Source organism: Trichosurus vulpecula, chromosome 1 (genome assembly GCF_011100635.1).
Source record: "Trichosurus vulpecula isolate mTriVul1 chromosome 1, mTriVul1.pri, whole genome shotgun sequence".
Taxonomy (NCBI): domain Eukaryota; kingdom Metazoa; phylum Chordata; class Mammalia; order Diprotodontia; family Phalangeridae; genus Trichosurus; species Trichosurus vulpecula.
In genome coordinates, this window is record NC_050573.1 from 184,941,332 (window position 1) to 184,950,058 (window position 8,727).

Consider the following 8,727-nt stretch of genomic DNA (forward strand, 5'->3'; position numbering starts at 1 on the left):
AACTGTGCAATAGGTGGTTATCAATCACATCACCCATATTAACAGCTTAGTAAATTAATGAATGAATACTGCTTTCCTTTTTCGTTGTACCTGACTTAATTCAAATACATTTTCTAACATCTGTGACTTGAACCTCATGTTGGCTTTTTACACAAATTTAATTTATTTTAAATAATAAGTGTTTGTTTTTTTCTCTTTCCATCTCCTCTCCCCCTTTGGAAAAAAGAGAGAAAAGAAAAACTAAACCTTGCTTTATCACAAATACAGAGTCAAGCAAAACAGATTCTTGCATTGGTCATGTCCAAAAATGTGTCACATTTTGTGTTTAGTCTAGCACTTTTCTGTCAGAAGCTGGGTAGAATGTTTTCTGGTCAGTCCTGTGGAATCACAGTTGGTCACTGTATCCATCAGAGTTCTTAAGTCTTTCAGGAATTTTTATCCTTTAAATAATGTTAAGGTAGAAATTGTTCTTTTGGCTTGACCAAGCTAAGGTCTTCCACTGCATCCTGGGCCATGGACAGTTATCCTGACTTTGTTTAGCCACTGGACTTTGATAATTCTGGAAAACAGAGTGAAGCTGTTGACTTTACACAACTCTGTCTCGCTTGAATCCAATTTATAAGCAAGTTTAGACATCAAACCATGACATTATTGGTCCTTTTTGGAAACAAAGGACAAACAAGAAGTTATTATCCCTATTTTATAAATGAGCAGCTAGGTGGTGCAGTAGATTGAGTTCCAGCCTGAAGTCAGGAAGACTCATCTTCCTGAGTTCAAATCTGGCCTCAGACGCTTACTAGTAGAGTGACCTTGGGCAAGTCTCTTAACCTAGTTTGCCTCAGTTTCCTCATCTATAAAATGAGCCAGAGAAGGAAATGGCAAACCACTCTAGTATCTTTGCCAAGAAAACCCCAAATGGAGTTATGAAGAATTTACATGACTGAATAGCAATAATAACACAGATGAGGAAACTCAGATGCTCCCAGTCCTGGAATGCATTTTCTTTTTCAACTATGACTCTTAGAATCCCTAATTTCCTTTAAAAGCTGAGCTCAGATCTATTCTATTCAGAGCCTTTTTTGATTCTTCTAAGTGCTAGCATCTCCTCCCCAAAATTATCTTGTTATTTGGGTATTTATTTTTGCATATATGTACACGTCGTCTTCTCTGATAGAATGGAAGTTCCATGAAAAAAGGACTGGTTATTTCCTGTCTTTGTATCTCTAGCACCTAGCATGGTTCTTGTCACATAGTAGATGGTTAAGTTCTTGTTACATAGTAGGTGTTTAATACTTGCTGGTTGTTGAGAGTGAAACTATAGGGAGGTGGGCGGTGAGTGGAACAGGGCCCTTGTAGATGAATGAGAACTAATGGATAGAGGTAGATAAGAGTGATTAGAACTAGCTACTGAGTTTCCATGATAAAGAGACACAATCCTAGAAGGGGAATGTGCTGAATAAACCATCAGGTGGGTCTCCCAAGCCATTGAATTTTCATGCCCTTTTGGGGGGTTGGGAGATTAAAACTTGTGTTTGTGTGAAAGAAAGTTAACGTGGATGCTCATTGACACTCGTTTGTTATTATGTTTTTGTTACCTTGATTAAATTTATTTCTAAATAAATTGCGTTAGCTAGGTGGGCGCAATGGATAGAGCACTGGGCCAGGAATCAGGAAGACCTGAGTTCAAATCCACCCTCAGACACTTACTAGCTGTGTGACCCTGGGCAAGTCACTTGACCTCTGTCTACTTTCAGTTCCTCCATCTGTAAAATGGGGATAATCTCTGAGGGTTACTGTGAGGATCAAATGAGATATTATTTGTAAAGCATATGACACAAAGCAGCAGCTTAAGAAATGTTTGTTTCCTTTCTACCTTCTAATTACCTTCTAAAAATTGAATAATTAGGAAATACAGAGGGGAAATGAGATAAAGGGGAGGAGTCTTCCTATTAAGAGCCATAAGATCTATTTGGGAAATCCACATCTATAATCCTTAGATGAGATGTTTTCAACCTAGGATCCACAGACCCCTGGGTCAGGGTAGGGGTCCATGGATAGATTTCAGGTGTTGACAGACCTTCATCATTACTGCTGTATAAGGCACTGATGGCTAGTATTCTCTCTCTCTCTCTCTCTCTTTCTGCCTGTCTCTCCTCTCTCTGCTATAGAATTACAGTACTTTAAAGCTCAAAAGGACCGTTGATCTAACTTAATCCAACTGGTTCATTTTTAAAATGAGGCAACTGAAATTCAGAGAAGTTGTGACTTGTCAAATGTCATACAATCAGTAAAGTCCTTTTCCTCTATTCCTTGTGTCTCTGCTCCCTGCTAAGCTCCTAAAAACAGTTCCCCTACTACCTTTCTGTGCTGCGTTCCTATCAGACGGGGCATTTAGTCACAGATATTTTGCTCTCTCCTTTCTCCCATCTAAGACTCCTGAAATCCTATTGGGGTGTCATCCTGACCTCTACAACTTGCTTCAAGGCCCCTTCTGGAATATTATGACAAAAATCTAAATTCTCATCTGAGTGATAAAACACAAATCAGAAATGTTCACATTTATATAAACAATAATAATTCAAATTTACAGGATACTATTTGTAGTTCACAGCTTGCTTTCACTCACCAACTCTGTGACATAGATAGTGCATCTATTATTAACATTCTTTTACAGATGGGGAAACTGAGAATCAGAGAGTGAAGTGACTTACCCACAGTCACACAGACAGTAAGGACTCCAACCTACACCTTCTGACTCCAAGTTGTCTTTTCTTCTCACTTCCACAGCAACCTGTAATCTTAATTATGATTATACTGACTAAAGTTACTTCTACATTTCTCCTGGAGACAGCTTTGTGGAGTACATGTGGGCATTTTAAAATCATTTGTGGGGAAGTTGGGATTTAAAGAAGGAAATACAGTATCAAGCTGAAAAAACCAGTCTCAGGTCATGGGGGAAGTAGTAGGCCATTTCCAAATAATTGTTTTATCTTTCACTTGTTTTGGCTCTTAACTGGGTCACTGTGCTGGTAGGGGGCTTCAGCTATCTACCCTTTCTTTTCACTATCCTCCCTCATTTCCTGAAGGTAAATTGTTGCTTCTTAGTGCATACATACATACACTCTATAACTGTTGACTGGGGTGAATTCTAACAAAAATGGGTCATCCTTGAATAGGGTTTGAAGTGGGTTTGGAAGGAGGGGACTTTTTGAAAAGAGGTCGACTCTTATATGTAAAAATCATTTTGTTAATGTAGATGAAATGTCTTCCAGATTCATCATTCCCTCGTCATTCCCTCTGCCATTTGCCTAGTCTGGGCTTTCATCACCCCCACATATGGATTCCTGGGGCCATCTACTAAACTGGTTTCCCTATTTATAATTCCTCTTCATCTGCAATGGGTCCTACATACAACTATCAGATTAATCTTTTGAAAATATTGCTTTCAGAGGACAAACAAGCATAGGACAGTCTTACATAGATGCCTATGAATGTATGCCTATGTATGATTATAGATATCTAAGTATATAAGCATATCTAAATATCTATATATCTATCCACTTTAATTATTGCCTTCAAGGGGGGAGGAAGAAAGGGGAAAAAAGAACAAAGTAAAAAGTGCTCAGCAGAGAACAAAATAAAACCTACAAGGAAGCAAAGTGAAGATGGACAGCTCTGAAGATGGTGTGTAGTATTTATTATATAGGCTTTCTTGAAATGGTTTATTGCTGTATATTTTGAATCCTCTCTTACATTCTGCTGTGCACATGGCAATGCTTTTTTTTTTCTTTTCTTATTTTGTATTTAAGTTTTAGTATTTAACTTTAAAATAAATTAATAAAAAAGAGAAAATATTGCTTTCATCATGTCACTCCTGTGCTACAGAAATTGCGATGATTTGCTTTACTCTAGGAAAAAAATCCGAACTCCTCAAAATAATGCCTTCAGAATCTGAATCCACTTCATAATCCAACTCTGTTTCTTCCTACTCCCTGAAACAAAAACCATCCACTCAGCTCAAGAAAGGGCACTTACTATCTCCCCACACCTATAGCGCTCATTGCTACCTCCAAGTCATTACTGAAAAAGAGGAGACCAAGTAGGAGGTGGGGCATAATAGCTATCCTCAAATACTCTTAGGGCTATCATGTAGAAGAGGAATGCCTCATTGCAGAGGGTAGAAAACTAGGAATATTAGGCAGAAATTGCAGAGAGGAAATAGGTTATCATGGGACATGGTGGTTTTCCTCTCACCAGAGGTCTTCCAACAAAGGTTGAATGGTCACTCATCAGCTATGCTGTAGAAGGTTTTCTTGTTCAAGTATCAATTAAACTAGATGGCCTTTGAGGTCCCATTCAATTATTCTATTCTGATCATTTGACCTAGAAAATCATCTCTTCTCATTGCTTACCCAAATCTTCTCTATCCTTCAAGGCTCTGGTCAAGTCCCATATCTTCAATGAAATTTCACCTTCCAGTCTTATCCTTCCATGAATTCCTATAAAGTTTATTTTGTACTACAAATTTGAACAATTAATCATAAAAATATATTTTTCTATTTTAGTTTTCCCTTGTTAACAAGATTTTAAATGTCATCATTTTCTCCTCTTCCTCCTCCTTCTCTTCTTCCTTTCTTCCTTTTTTTTTTTTTTGGAGATAAGATATCCCATTCTAGAGACCTAGACTGCACATGCAGGAGCTACTCATGGGCCTGGTCTCACTCTGATCAGCATGGGAGCTTTTTTTGCTCTATTTCCAATCTAGACTGATTCATCTTTTTTTAGGAACCTTGCTGGCCCCTTGCTCCCAGGGATCTCATCATATTACTACCAGACTTAATATGAACACTGCAGCTCAGAACTTCCCAGCTCAAATGATCCATCAGGTTCAGCCTCCTCAGTAGCAGGGATCACAGGAGCACACCACCATGTCTAGCCATTTGAAACATATGGAGGGTAGTCACTAAGTCTTAGATTTCCTTGGGTCTCAGTTTCTTCCTCTGTCAAAAGAAGAGATTGGGATTATATAGTCTATAAGGTTCTTTTTTGTGCTAATAATCTAGAATCCAGTTGGGCACATTTTCATTAATATTAAATCTTACTTCTGCTCCTTTACTACACAGGTAGAAAAACCCAACTTAAAATAATCTTTGACTAGGTGGAAAGAGGAACTTTTTTTCTGGACTCTGGCAAATGATTCCATTGATGTTGTTTTAAATTTTTTAAAAAGAATGAGATATTAAAATTTGGTTCAAAATAAAATGACATTAATTCCAAATGTTACAACTCTTCATTTATGCAAGCATAAAAACAATTTGGTTCATTTCAACTTTATTAGGGCCACAAAAGACAATATCCTGACTATTTGGGAAGGAGAGAAGGCCAAGTTACTGCTGGCTGACAGGAGTCAAGGGTCTGAAGAATAATCCAAATCCTTGTCCCATCTAGTTATTAGCCTTATATGGACTTAGTCTGTCCTGTTGTAGAGGGATCAGAAAAAGGCAGACGTGGCAATAACTTTGGTTTTATTTTCTGTACTTATTCTTCCTCTTCACTGACATCAACCTGAATAGATCTGATGCATCACCATTCAGTGTCCTTCTGAAACAGAACAGAGTCAATCAAACAGAGGAAAGAAAGCTAAGGAAGAAGATTTAGAGAAGGCATTGCTAGGTGGTACAGTGGATCTACCCCTGGGTCTGGAATCAGTAAGACCTGTGTTCAAATCCAGCTTCAGATACTTATTGGCTGTGTGACTTTGGGCAAGTCATTTAACCTCTTTTTGCCTCAGTTTCCTGATCTGTAAAATGGGGATAATGCCACCTGCTTCCCAGGATTGTTGTAAAGATAAAACGTAATAGTATTTGTAAAGTGCTTAGCACAGTGTCTTGCATATAGTAGGCAATATATAAATGTTAGCAATTATTATCATGTCTCCTGGGATTCTTGAAGGCAGGTGGAGATAATCCAGTTTGGTTTTTGTTTTCTAAAACACAGACATGGGGGCTTAAGTGAATTTAGGTGCTCCTTTAAACCATTTTATACCAGTCCTTCTTTGGATATTTTGGGTTGAGTAAAAGGGCAATTATGACTTGATGCCACCTGGAGTAAATTTCATAACTGTAGCCAACAGCTGTTCTTTAGACCTCACCCGACAGGCCAAACATCTTTAAAAACCCCTAAGTTTGGGCTATTGCAGGTCATGTGGTTGCTCTTGGACACAGCGAGAAAGGAGATGGACAACAGAGGTGAACCTGTGGGGTAGAAAAAAGTACATATAACATTGAGGAACCACTGCTGGGCCTGCGGTTCTGGGGTACTACTCCCCACTCCGTGTTATGGATCCATGCATGTAGTTTAGACTTGATTCAATAATGGGACAGCCTGGCCTCTAAGGAGAGACTTTAAGCTCTTTTTTCTCATACTCTTTGGCTTGTTAAACCTTGCACCCCTAGCATCAAGGGACAAATGTACTTTAAGTTAGCTTAAACATAGCTTAAGTTAGGGCATATAAATATGGTTTGTTCTCCTCAAAATGGGGGAATAAAAAGGTACTCAATGGCACCTAGATTGCACAGTGGATAGAGTGCTGGGCCTGGAGTAAGGAAGATTCTACAAGCTGTGTTACTCTGGGCAAGTCACTTAACCCTTTTGGCCTCAGTTTCCTCATCTGTAAAATGGGCTAGTGAAGGATATGGCAAATCACTCTACTATCTTTGCCAGGAAAACCCCCAATGAGTGCACACTTTGGCAGCACATATACTAAAATTGGAACAATACAGAGAAGATTAGCATGGCCCCTGTGATAGGATGATATACAAATTCGGGAAGCATTCCATATTTTTTAAATGATCAAAAGATATGATCAGTTTTCAGATGAAGCAATCAAAGCTATCTATAGACATATAAAAATATTCTACCTCACTATTGATTAGAGAAATGCAAATTAAAACAATTCTGAGATACTACCTCATACCTATTAGATTGGCTAATAGGACAGAAAAGGTGAATGACAAATGTTGGAGGGAATGTGGGGAAAAAATACTTGAATACCCTGTTGGTGGAGTTGTGAACTGATTCAACCATTCTGTAGAGCAATTTGGAACTATGCCCAAATGGCTATGAAACCATACATACCCTTTGACCTAGCAATACCACTACTAGGTCTGTATCCCAAAAGAGATAAAAAACAAAAAGGAAAAGGACCTATATGTACAAAAATATTTTTAGTAGCTCTTTTCTGGAGGCAAAGAATTAGAAGTTGAGGGAATGCCCATCAATTGGGGAATAGCTGAAGAAGTTGTGGTATGTGATTAGGATGGAATGCTAGGGTAGTATAAGAAATGATATGCAGGATACTCTCAGAAAAATCTGGAAAGACACTGGCTGATGCAAAGCGAAATGTACTGTGTACAAAATAACAGCAATATTGTAAGATGATCAGCCATGAATGATTTAGCTATTCTCGGCAATACAACAATTGAAGACAACTCCAAAGAAAATAAAATAAGATAAAATAAGATAAGAAAATAAGATAAGGAGAAAAATTCTATCCATCCCCAGAGAAAGAACTGGTGGTGTCTGAATACAGATTGAAGCATACTTTTTTGTTTTTCTAGAGGTTTTTTCCTTGTCTCTGTTTTCTTTCGCAACATGACTATTATGAATATGTTTTGCAAGACTACAGAAGTATAACCTATATCAAATTGTTTGCCTTCTCATTGGGGGAGGGGTGCAGAGGGAGAAAGGGAGAGATTTGGAATTCAAGTTTTAAAAACAGATGTTAAAAATTGTTTTTAGGTGTAACTGGGGAAAATAAAATACTAGATAAAAGCTTAAAATAAAAAAAAACCAAATGAGGTCATGAAGTGTCAGACACAACTGAAAATGACTGAACAATGTATAATATAAATCAGGTATGAGACAAATATTTGTTTCCTACACACAAAAGGAATGCTAAACACAGGATATTCATAAGGGTGCATTTGACTAAAAAAAACTCAGAAGAGAATTCAGTAATTTAGCTTGTATTATTATTGCAGTCCACTGAGGTTAAGATATTTAAACCTCATCAAAACATAAAGCAATTTGCAGGACTTCTAATTAGTCCTTTTACACTTCTCCTGCGCTCTTCACTGTCCAAGAAATTCCCAACAGAGTAGGTGTTTCCTGGCAGAACAGCCATACTGGGGCCAAGCTTCTTGTCAATGACTATCTTCTCCACCTGGACAATTGGAGTAGTTGCCAGGTACTTTTCCCCTGCTGCCATTCAGGGCAGAATCACCTGATGGGAATAAAAAAATCCAGACCTTTTGTACTCACAAGATTGCCTCCAAGATTCTATATGTTTGTCTTGGGGATAGATGCAATTTCAACTAAGATTAGGAAGAACAAACACAAAAGAAGCAGCCCAACCCTCAGCTCAGGCTTGCCTAGAAAGAACATGTACTGTATGCCAGGTTCTCACCTGAGGCATAGGGCAAGCTGCTTATTCCCAAGGGGCCCATCTACCCCTTGGGAAGTGGCTCAAATAAATCCTGACATAATCTGCATCTGGAAAGGAGGAAGAGCTGAGTGTAAAGTCACTTCCTGTTGTATATCCACCTAGATATCAGCAATTCTGGCTGCTCTGCCTACTGGGGAACTCTTCATCATTGCAAAGTGTAAGCCCTTTGAGTCACATGTGGCCAGAAGCAGGACCCAAGGCTGCTATGTGGTCAACCAGAG

General features: G+C 38.4%; 1 non-coding gene across 1 annotated transcript; it reads left to right on the top strand.

The window, feature by feature from the left end:
* The first annotated feature begins 6,738 nt into the window (after positions 1 to 6,738).
* LOC118835002 lies at positions 6,739 to 6,845 on the top strand. Its single transcript, XR_005009370.1, has one exon. It is a non-coding gene; the product is annotated as a U6 spliceosomal RNA (small nuclear RNA).
* Positions 6,846 to 8,727: the final 1,882 nt, after the last annotated feature.